The 12,761-nt window shown below is 36.9% G+C and overlaps 1 protein-coding gene across 1 annotated transcript in view; it reads left to right on the plus strand.

Annotated features, from left to right (window-relative positions):
* Positions 1-12,761, plus strand: part of grin2da (glutamate receptor, ionotropic, N-methyl D-aspartate 2D, a) — a 277,394-nt gene that overhangs the window by 148,095 nt on the left and 116,538 nt on the right. The gene's annotated exons all lie outside the window — the stretch shown is intronic.

Consider the following 12,761-nt stretch of genomic DNA (forward strand, 5'->3'; position numbering starts at 1 on the left):
CAGCGGAGTGCTGGTGCCTATCTCCAACTGTCTACGGGCGAGAGGCGGGGTACACCCTGAAAAGGTTGCCAGTCCATTGCAGTAAAATGAAACATGAACATTTTAAAATTATATAGAAAAAATAAATAGAACCTCTTCAACAGAAAAAAAGGAAAAAATATACAGGTGCTGGTCATAAAATTAGAATATCATGAAAAAGTAGATTGATTTCAGTAATTCCATTTAAAAAGTGAAACTTGTATATTATATTCATACATTACATACAAACTCATATATTTCAGATGTTTATTTTGTTTAATTTTGATGATTACAAATGACAACAAATGAAAATCTCAAATTCATCATATCAGAAAATTAGAATATTGTGAAAAGGTTCAAAATTGATGGCCCCTGGTACCACACTCTAATCAGCTAATTAACTCAAACCACCTGCAAAAGCCTTTAAATGGTCTTTCAGTCTAGTTCTATAGGCTACACAATCATGGGGAAGACTGCTGACTTGACAGTTGTCCAAAAGACGACCATCGACACCTTGCACAAGGAGGGCAAGACACAAAAGGTCATCGCTAAAGAGGCTGGCTGTTCACAGAGCTCAGTGTCCAAGCACATTAATAGAGAGGCGAAGGGAAGGAAAAGATGTGGTCGAAAAAAGTGTACAAGCAAGAGAGATAACCGCACCCTGGAGAGGATTGTGAAACAAAACCCCTTCAAAAATGTGGGGGAGATTCACAAAGAGTGGACTGCAGCTGGAGTGAGTGCTTCAAGAACCACCACACACAGACGTATGAAAGACATGGGTTTCTGCTGTCGCATTCCTTGTGTCAAGCCACTCTTGAACCACAGACAGCGTCAGAAGCGTCTAAAGAGAAACAGGACTGGACTGCTGGTGAGTTGTCCAAAGTCATGTTCTCTGATGAAAGTAAATTTTGCATTTCCTTTGGAAATCAAGGTCCCAGAGTCTGGAGGAAAAGAAGAGAGGCACTTCATCCACGTTGCTTGAAGTCCAGTGTAAAGTTTCCACAGTCAGTGATGGTTTGGGGTGCCATGTCATCTGCTGGTGTTGGTCCATTGTGTTTTCTGAGGTCCAGGGTCAACGCAGCCACATACCAGGAAGTTTTAGAGCACTTCATGCTTCCTGCAGCTGACCAACTTTTTGGAGATGCAGATTTCATTTTCCAACAGGACTTGGCACCTGCACACAGTGCCAAAGCTACCAGTACCTGGTTGAAGGACCATGGTATCCCTGTTCTTAATTGGCCAGCAAACTCTCCTGACCTTAACCCCATAGAAAATCTATGGGGTATTGTGAAGAAGAAGATGCAATACACCAGACCCAACAATTCAGAAGAGCTAAAAGCCACTAATAGAGCAACCTGGGCTATCATAACACCTGAGCAGTGCCACAGACTGATCGACTCCATGCCACGCCGCATTGCTGCAGTAATACAGGCCAAAGGAGGCCCAACTAAATACTGAGTGCTGTACATGCTCATACTTTTCATGTTCATACTTTTCAGTTGGCCAACATTTCTATAAATCCTTTGTTTTTATTGGTCTTCAGTAATATTCTAATTTTCTGATATGATGAATTTGAGATTTTCATTTGTTGTCATTTGTAATCATCAAAATTAAACAAAATAAACATCTGAAATATATGAGTTTGTATGTAATGTATGAATATAATATACAAGTTTCACTTTTTAAATGGAATTACTGAAATCAATCTACTTTTTCATGATATTCTAATTTTATGACCAGCACCTGTATAAGTCTGTAATAAAGTTTCTGACAGTAGTCAGCCTGTGAAGTACCTTCATATTTGTTTTCACCGAATAAAAAGTTGGAATCAATAATAGATGTGCAGGCTAATTTCCTGATTCTACAGGTTATTTGCTTCTGATATGAGGACCTATTTGATGTGAAATATTGTGTGCAAAAAATAAATAAATAAATAAATAAATAAATAAATAAATACAAATAGGGAGGATATAAGAATATTAAAATAACATAAGTTTCACAAACTAATGTCCCTTAAATTGCATGCTGCTGCTTGACCTGATGCAGTTCTGTTTTATTATTTCTTCTAATTTAGTTGAAAATGTATTCAAATAGGACAGCATGTACATATAAAACACATGGAAAATTGGCTTAGCGCTCAGATTTCAGACGATTTAATTTTCCTCTCCAGTAGGAATCTCACAGGAGAAAAGGAAGTGTTCCAGGGTTTAACTGCATGCTTGATTGGCTGCTGCTCTCTGGCCCCATGTCCTCAGGGAACTGTTTGGAGAAGTCATATTTTTCTGTTATTTAGCTGACGGGGTTACAAGAGCTGTCTGTTAACCTGCTGCCACTCTTACTCTGGAGATTTGAATATAAATGTTCTAATGCCACTCTGCTGGATTATATTGTCAGAAATTTGAGCCGTGAAATATTCTAAAATATTCCAAAATATTAAAGGAAAATATTTACTTTGTTAACTATATTTGTCAGGATATACATGTTAAGGCGCATGCTGAGACATAACGTGTTTTCTGAAATGTAATAATTGATAGTAAAGGATCTTTACTACAGTGTTAAATACATTTATTTGTAAATTTGAACAGAAATCAAAAGAGTGTTTTATACATGATGTACTGATGAGAGAAAAAACAAATTCCAACACAAAAAATGTTAAGGAAGTAAGAAATTCCAGATAACCTTCCTCTTCTTTTTTTTATAAATTTAGCAGTTTAGCAGATTAAATGTTAAATGTCTATTACAATCTTGCCAGTTATTTTCTTTCATTCAGTAGCATGGTTTTCTCTTACCCCGAGCTCATACAGAACATGGTGCGGCTGCTGTGCAGGTGGTGCAGCAGTGAGGCCTAATCATTAAAATCAATGTGTACACTCACATCAGCCACGGTGCGGACCGCAAGGAGGAGGTTTCGCCAGACGCCGCAGTGGTCTTCGCATCAAGCTCCTGAATTTCAGGACAGAAAGAAAAAAAAAAAAGTCCCAGTGAATTTCAGAATAAAATCACCGTACCAAATCTACACTAATCTGAGTAAAAGTACCTTCCAGTTGAAAAGTCAGGACAGCATGACCACACTTTGCTTCCACATTTAGTATGGCAGCATCTCACATAAACAGCAGTAAAACTTTTTACCTTGACGTATCAGCATATCTAATGTGACGTTCAGTTAGTCATACAGGTTTAAAGGACAAGATGTATTAATTCTTTTTATATACACAAAATACTTTATAGGCCTATTAGCCCTAAATCTGTCACATACCTTTTCCTTTGTATGGGTGGACAAAAAAACATTGTTAGACAAGTGATAAACAAATGATAGTTTCTTACACAGCTTCTTTGCAATCATTATTTAAAATAAAGTCCTTATTAGTTGACCAAAAAAAAAGGATATCAGAAATAAAACTGTTAAATATTGATGTAATTGCTTGATATATTAACAGCACTTACCATTATATCTATATCTACCTGGGCAGAATTAAAATATCAAGGCATCTCTGCTGGTAACTGTATCTACTTTCATATTTCATGCACTTGATACAAAAGGTTGGCTCTTCTACATAATCTCTTCCCCATCAATGCACTGATCAGAGATAATATAAATGTGACAAGAGCTTAGCTCACTTCATGTGTGAAATTGCAGGAGGTGCTTTCTGTTGGCTTGTTTCATGAGCCGGAAATGTTGAATCAAGTGGCATTTCAGTGTTTTTTTTTCCATCTTCACCAGACTCAGTAAAAATTAAAATCTTTCACTGTAAAGTCTGTGATTTTCAGCTTGAAAATATTGCTGCTTTCATTATTTATTTTTTAAACAATTTGCTTGAAGCTTGCATTATCCGGAGTCTAAAATGAACACTTTCTCTTTAGAAGAATCCTTTACTTTTACTTTCTGATCATTGTGACTTTGAAGTTCAGTGATAAGAAGACTATAAGTGATGTGGTGAATAGAAAAAATGTAAGCCTAGGCTGTAAAATAATCTGGTATCACTGTGAATTCTTTATTTCTGTAGTTGCTTAGAATAACTAAGCAGGAACTAATAGATAGTTTTACTTTAATTAAGGGTAGACAGAAAGATCAGATACGGTAAGGTACTGGCTAGGTAATTATTAGTTCCTTAGTAAATTCACTTTTCTTTAGGGTACACCCAAACATTATATAATAGGCAGGTGCAAACTATGTGAGTAATAGTTCCTCAGTAATTATTTGATATAATACTTGACTCAATTAAGTCCATAAAATAATACCTAGGCCATGATTTGGTAAAATATTTTTCTGTAATCAACTTCTCAGGCTTAGGGTTAATTCAGCAGCAGCAATGAGAATTTCTAAATTTCTACTCTAATCTTGCGGTAAAGAACCAGAAGATAAATACTGGTTATCTATCATTTAGTTTTTATTAGTTCATTTTTAGTCACCTTGGTAACACACCCATTAATTTCTATTTATTTACAAATAGTTTACTTGATATTAATTCCCCTTAGTTACTAATTAGTTTTTGTCCTTGGTAATTAGTACCTGATGAGTTACTCTAAGTTTTTCAGGTAACTAAGCAGTAGTCTCATAATAGGTCTGGGATTTATGCAAATACTGGTAACTACCGATTAGTTCCTTATTAGTTTTCTAATCATTCTCTAGTAGATAATCCAGAATCACATTTTGTGTACCTTATTGTAAAGTGTTAATCCTCAAAATCAAGTTCCTGCTGGTATTTTGGTCATGCTTCAATCTCACAATGAATGACAGTTGAATTTTGTGAAAAAGATTGTCATTGGTGTTATTAGATTTAAATGCATTACGACTGAAGAACCTTCTTAATTAAGGTGCCTTTAGCATGTCCCATAAAATGCGCCTTACAGCATACATTGCTATCAGACCCCTGTAATATCCATATAAAGGCGCAGGCATAAAAATATGTCCGAAAAACATTTCTGACAGTATCCTACCAAAACATTCATATCCTAATACCCTAATCTCAATAAACAATGTTGTACGGGTTAAACAAATGCAAATATCTAATCTCTCATCAAAATTTCTAAGCTCATTCTCTTGATGCAGTTTTTATTTGGAAACCATTATCATTGCTAATGTCTCTTAACAAATAAAGCACACCGGTCTTGTGCTGGTTAAAGCGAAAATTACTACTAATTGTTATGTCCTTTCATCTTTCAATACAAAAAGTTCCAAATCCACTTATGATCACATCATTTTCCTTCAATCTAGAGTCCTACTGTAGAGGAAGTGTTAATTAAGAGACCACATTAAAACAGTGTAAAAACATCCTGCTTGCTGCAGAAAAGTCCAGGTGACACTGTAACAGTCTGTCAGTATGTCTTTGGTATGGAAATGGAAGTCTAACTTACTAATTACTTCCTGTACAATTAAAAATGGTCTTAATTAAAAATTGTCTTAATGTGCTTTGATACCAGTCAATCAAAAAACTTTATAATTATAGGGGTGATTACCATAGGTTTACAGTCAATTCAATTCAATTTCAATTCAATTTCAATTCAATTCAATTCAATTCAATTCAGTTTATTTATATAGCGCCAAATTCACAACACATGTCATCTCAAGGCACTTCACAGTTCAACCAGATCATAAAGTCAAATTGATACAAAGTTCTCCATCTAAGGAAAACCAGTTGATTGCATCGACTCATTGACTCAATACAATCCCTCACACTAAGCATGCTTGTAGCGACAGTGGAGAGGAAAAACTCCCTTTAAACAGGAAGAAACCTCCAGCAGAACCAGGCTCAGTGTGAGCGGCCATCTGCCGAGGCCGACTGGGTTCAAGAAGACGGAAGCAGAGACACAAAAGCAGCTGTAATAGGCGGCCCCGTCCAGGAAACACACAGCCAGGCAGACGAGCTCCGAGCCAGCTCCCATGTCAGAGGACGAAGAAAGCACATCCACCCAGTCACAGCACAGCTGATGTTTCTTTCCAGGATGACGTCACAGCCAAACAGGAACAGACAAGGCAAAGCTACTCTGAGGAAAAGCAGATAGAGCAGAAGGTTAGAGATTGAACTAACAGATTCTGCAGAATAGGAGAATAGAAAGAGAATGAAGCAGAATGATGAAATGGGGGTCCCTATGTCCTCCAGCAGTCTAAGCCTATAGCAGCATAACTATAGAGATAGCTCAGGATAACCTGAGCCACTCTAACTATAAGCTTTATCAAAAAGGAAAGTTTTAAGCCTAGCCTTAAAAGTAGACAGGGTGTCTGCCTCACGGACTAAAACTGGTAGTTGGTTCCACAGGAGAGGAGCCTGATAACTAAAAGATCTGCCTCCCATTCTACTTTTAGAAATTCTAGGAACCACTAGTAAACCTGCAGATTGAGAGCGAAGTGCTCTGTTAGGAACATAAGGAACAATCAGATCTCTGATATAAGATGGAGCTTGGCCATTTAAGGCTTTATATGTGAGAAGGAGGATTTTAAATTCTATTCTTGATTTAACAGGAAGCCAATGAAGAGAAGCCAGGATAGGAGAGATGTGATCTCTCTTTTTAATTTTCATCAGAACTCTGGCTGCAGCATTTTGGATCAGCTGAAGACTCTTAACTACAGTTTGTGGACTTCCTGATAGTAAAGAATTACAATAGTCCAGCCTTGAAGTAACAAATGCATGGACTAGTTTCTCAGCATCACCCCTGGACAGGAGATTTCTAATTTTTGCAATGTTCCTCAGATGAAAGAAGGAAATTCTAGAAACCTCTTTGATATGGGATTTAAATGACAGGTCCTGATCAAAAACAACACCAAGATTTTTTACTTTATTATCTGAAATCAGTTTAATCCCATCCAAATGAAGTGACTGACTAATCAGCTTATTTTTCAAAGACTCTGGTCCAAAGACTATAACTTCTGTTTTGTCTGCATTCAGAAGCAGAAAGTTAAGAGTCATCCAGGTTTTTATGTCTTCAAGACATGCCTGTAATCTATGTAATGGGTTAGCTTCATCTGGATTTATAGACAGATATAGCTGGGTATCATCAGCATAACAGTGAAAATTAATCCCATGCTGTCTAATAATTCTACCAATTGGGAGCATGTATAAAGTAAATAGAATTGGTCCTAGCACTGATCCCTGTGGTACTCCACAGGTAACCTTTGAGCATGTTGAAGATCTATCATTAACATGAACAAACTGAAATCGATCAGATAGATAAGATTTAAACCAGTCTAATGCTGTTCCTTTAATTCCAACAAAATGTTCAAGTCTTTCTAAAAGAATATTATGGTCAACTGTATCAAATGCAGCACTAAGATCCAACAGGACGAGCACAGATACAAGTCCATTATCTGAGGCCATGAGAATATCATTAGTGACTTTCACCAGAGCTGTTTCAGTGCTATGATGAGCTCTAAAGCCAGACTGAAACTCTTCAAAAAGTTCATTATGGTGTAAGTGATCGCAAACTTGCTGGGCAACTACTTTCTCAAGAATTTTGGATAAGAAAGGAAGATTGGATATAGGTCTATAATTAACCAAGTCATCTGGGTCAAGAGACGGTTTCTTAAGCAGAGGTTTAATTACAGCAACCTTAAAAGCTTTAGGTACATATCCCTGAAACAGAGATAAATTAATCACATCTAAAATGGAGGAGGAGATCAAAGGGAATGCCTCCTTAAATAACCTGGTTGGAACTGGATCTAACATACAAGTTGAAGGCTTAGATGAAGACAATAATTTTGCTAATTCAGAGAGTTCAACTGGATCAAAGCAGTCTAAACCCGGTTCAGATTCCATGACTACCTCAGGTACAATCGCGGATAGAGGAGTGCTTATGATCTTATTTTTAATAAGATCAATCTTATTTATAAAGAATCCCATAAAATCATTGCTGCTAAGAGCAGGTGGAATGGACGGTTCAACAGAGCTATGGCTCTGGGTGAGTTTGGCAACTGTATTAAAAAGAAATCTAGGATTATTCTTATTCTCCTCTATTAATGAGGAGAAGTATGCTGCTCTTGCTTTACAAAGGGTCCTCTTATACAGCAGTAAACCATTTTTCCAGACTAGGAAGGACTCCCGCAGGCCTGTGGAGCGATATTTTCTCTCCAGTTTCCTAGCATTTTGCTTCAAAGTACGCAGCTCTGCATTAAACCAAGGAGCAAGCTTTCTATTTTTAACGGTTTTCATTTTCAAAGGAGCTGCATTGTCTAAGGCAGCACGCAGAGAACTAGCAACCCCATCAACAAAATCATCAACCTGTGAAGGGGAATAAGCTATGCTTTTGCATTCTGCAGCACTGCTCAGCGACAAAGAGGAGAGAGAAAGTGAAGCAGATTCTTTAAAATTTATAACTGCACTATCTGATAAAGATCTACTAAAATGTAACCTTCTTTTGGGGGAGGAGAACTCTGTTAAAGTAATCCTGAAGGTTATTAGAAAGTGGTCAGAGAGGACAGGGTTGTGAGGAAATACTGTTATTTCTTCACATTCTATGCCGTATGTCAGCACAAGATCCAAAGTATGAAGATGAGAATGTGTGGGACTATTCACATTTTGAACAAAGCCAATAGTGTCTAAGATAGCATTAAAGGCTGCTCTTAAGCTATCGCCTTCAATGTCAGCATGGATGTTAAAATCTCCCACTATGATGACCCTGTCAGTTTTTAATACCAAATCAGAAAGGAACTCTGAAAACTCATCTAAAAATTCAGAGTAAGGACCTGGTGGACGATACAAAGTTACAAAAAGAAGAGGTTTTCTTGCCTTGAAATTTGGATCAGGGAAATTAAGGGTTAAATGTTCAAAAGAGTTGTAGGTATTAACTGTTTTGGGAGTAATCAGTAAGTCAGACTGGAAGATTGCTGCTACTCCTCCTCCTCGCCCAGAACTTCTGGGTATGTGAAAATTTAAATAGCTTGAAGGAGTTGCCTCATTTATGCTCACATAATCCTCTTGCTGCAGCCAGGTTTCTGTAAGGCAACACAAGTCAATGTGATTATCACAAATCAAGTCATTAACTAGCAGACTTTTAGAGGAAAGAGATCTTATGTTAAACAGACCGCATTTAATTGTTTTAACTTTTTCCCCAATTGGAGTTATTTTTATTTTAATTAGATTATCATGATTTACTCCTTTAGGAATATTTGCTAATTTATTAGATTTTGGTCGTGGGCAAGACACTGTCTGGATGGAGTAAAGAGTCATTACCCTGATGAAAATATTTCTTTTTTTAGAATAGATATCATAGTAAATGTCTTAAGATAGGATGAGAGGATGGTTTGAGCAAGGAAGAAATAGAATACGTTGATGAATCGCAGCACAAATTTGTAAGCACATACTTTGTGCCAGATCCTTTAAAGGTTTATGTGAATAAAAACTTGTGTTGCACCGATACCGATAGCAGTATCGGACAGGGCCCCGAGACTGCACTAAAATGGTGGTATCTGTATCGGTGAGTACCAACAAATAGGCACCGATACCATTTTGAGAGCCAAAAGTTTATTCAACTATTGTCACCCATTCCAGGTAGGCAATTAAATGTTCTACTGGATTCCCTTTGTATTCTTATTTTTCCTGCTTCACAAAGGTAGGCTGCAGCTTTACAAAGCCATGATGACAATCCAAGACATGACATCCAAGTAGTATGCAGTTCTTCATATATACACACGCATCAATTTCAAACAGATGTTATCGGTATCGTATTGATATCGGCCCATGCTGCACAGCTAGGTATCGGGTATCGGTATTGGCGCCAAAAAATGGCATTGGCGCAACACTAATAAAATCCTATCCAAACCTGTAACCATACCAAAGGCTTATATTAAAACAAGGTGCAAATTAATATGAATGTATAAAAAGACAATACAGTAGGTGTAAAGAAAATTGCTAGTCTGCCTTTATTCATCAATTCAGTTTTTGTTCAGTTTTTGCATCTGCATTTGTTTTTACATCTGTTTTTGTAAATGCATGCAGTCATTGTGGACACAAGGGAGGCATTGGTAATAATAATTAATGCAGTGGAAAGGATATGATCCTTATGCAATTAAACCATCATGAGAAACACCTTTGCTGCATTGCAATATGTGACATGTTTATTTTTTATTTTTTAACAAAGACAAACAAAAATAAAAACAACAAAAAAAGATGTTAAAAGCCACTAAACAACGTCCATCAGTGAAACTGTAAAGTGACAATGAGGGGACAGGTGTTGTGAGGAGTAGGTGGAAGTAAATCCAGCTGTTTAGAACTTAATGTTTTTTGAGCTGGGCTACTTCCCAGAGTATATAATTTTTGCATAAAATTAAGTGCTTATTGTTATTGTTTAAAAAAAATATACGTTTAAATGTGGAAAGCTTTTAAAAAGACCAAAATCTCTCTCTCAGACACTCCCTTGGCAATCTCTTTAGTTCACAGAATGACCTATTAATGATGTCTGATATAAAGGTTTGTCTAAAGGATGCTTTAGCACCATTTTTGGAACACCAACATCTAACCAAAGCAAGCACATTACTTGATGAGAAGTAAACAATGTTTTTTTTTATTTTTTTTTTATTTTGTAACTCACTGACACCTGGTTGGCTGGGAAGTGAAGCACAACCACAATAAAACTTAGCATTATAAATTACTACAAAATTATGAAACGCTTAGAACCAGGTTAATGCTGTATGAGGCTGATGTTATTATAAAGATTTATTAACTTAAAGTTTTAAAAGTAATGAGAACGGAGTTTAAATTAATGCTTTCCTCCTCACGGTTTCACACCATACCTCATAAATCATTTACACAATAGAAAGTGTGTTTAAACAGCCTCATCAACATTGTGCTTTATCTTTTAATGAGAGGTGTTTGCAAACAACCTCCACACAATTTGCCTTTGTCCTTTCTAGCATTTTATATCAAGCATTCTATTGGCTCTTTTTATGTGCTGACAGCAAAAACCAATGTGTGTTTTAGAAAAAAAAAAGGCATCACTGTCAAAGCTCCATGACCCTAATCATTCACCAGAAGCCAGGAAAATCTCTGCAGTACAAGATGCTCAGAAAGCTGCACAAATATCAAGATGTGCACGCAGAGAGAAAAGAGAGATATGTGTGAGGACTTAAAAGGCAGGAAATATGTGTCATGCAAGTTTGGCAGGCAGAGCTTGAGAAGTGTTGAGGGGAAGGATGGATGAGGGAGGAGAGAGAGTAAATGGAAGACATAAATGACAGGAGACAGAGGCAAAGATAACAGTGGATGTGATGTGGATGTCTGCTTAGAAATCCGTTTGCAACTTCAAGCTGTACAATTACAACCAACGGAAGTCAGGCACAATGCAAACTTGTGCAATTAGATAAATGAATGCATGACAAACCACACAGAACAGTCAGAATGTGACATTTAAAACGATTGAATGCCTTCAAACAATCTGCAGCTCACTGGAACACAACAGGAAAATCTAACAGCCTACTGCATAGAGCTAATGTTGTTTAAGCACATACAAATAAAATGATAGATTTATTGGAAACAGCTATAGGGCGTTTGGACCTTTATATTTTCAGATTATTTTTTAGATGAATTTTTTCCTTTTCCAGCTGCAGGGAGGTGAAGCTTTTTAAAGTTATGTAAATGTCATCGACGTGGAAGACAGTCGGAACACAACAATCAAGTGCCAAATGTTTTTCATGCTGTTAGGAAAAAAAAACTAAATGTCATTTGATTCAGAAATAACAACCAAAAAGTGTACTTTCCGACCTCTGCTCAATTGCACATTATTTCTTTGATAATCTACAAACACAAGGGATGAAGATGAAAGGCTGAGAGGTGGATTAACCTGCTACAAAAGTTTCTCAAAGATCATGGTAACACTGAGGGGGCAAGTCTTTCTATTCCTTGAGACATTTGAAAGAGACTTAAGTTTTTTTTATTGATATTTGAAAGAACCTTTGATTGTTATTAGTGATGTTATAAGAGATATAAAACATTGAGGTAATAGTCCCTTCATATTCAGTAACACTGTCCACCACATACATCACTGTGGTCATGGTCTAGGTCGTGTGAAATTTCGAACAAAAAACTTACACTGTAACAAGACTGTAGTGGTCAAAAGAGGAGAAGAAGACCATCAAAGTCTATCCAAGTGTTGAATTATGCATGTCTGCAGTATGCACACTCAACATACCAAGCTCCTGCCCAGGATTATTACTAACAAGACTCTCCCATGCAGCCTAAAGACAACCATGGCACTGTTCTTTTCCTCATCCCACAGGACCCTTCCCTCTGTCCGCACTATGTTCTATCAAAAATTATCATGATGACTTTCAAGGCACTTCACCATCATGCCCCCCCATATCTGTCAGACCTCCTGCATGTTCCCACCCCCTCCCGTGCTCTTAGATCCTCATCTGCTTTGCACCTGTCTGTCCCCTCCGCCCGTCTCACCACCATGGGGAGCAGAGCATTCAGCTGCTCTGCCCCCCGCCTCTGGAACTCTCTACCACCCCAACTTCGAAATACGGACTAAATTCTCCATTTTAAAATACAACTCAAAACCCATCTGTTCAAGATTGCTTATTCTCTTTAAAAATATCAATTTCACTGTCACAGCCTCTGTATTTTTAAATGTTTTTAAATGTTTTTATAATTATAATTTTTATTTTTTCTGACACTTTTTGTTTTGTACGGTGACCTTGAGTGTCCAGAAAGGCGCCTTTTTAAATAAAATGTATTATTATTATTATTATTAAAAACATCCCAATATGAGCGCATAGCTTGATCATATGAGCCTGCAATAGAACAGAAAAAAAG

The sequence above is a fragment of the Cyprinodon tularosa genome, unplaced genomic scaffold (assembly GCF_016077235.1).
Source record: "Cyprinodon tularosa strain WSP-4 unplaced genomic scaffold, ASM1607723v1 ctg5, whole genome shotgun sequence".
NCBI lineage: Eukaryota > Metazoa > Chordata > Actinopteri > Cyprinodontiformes > Cyprinodontidae > Cyprinodon > Cyprinodon tularosa.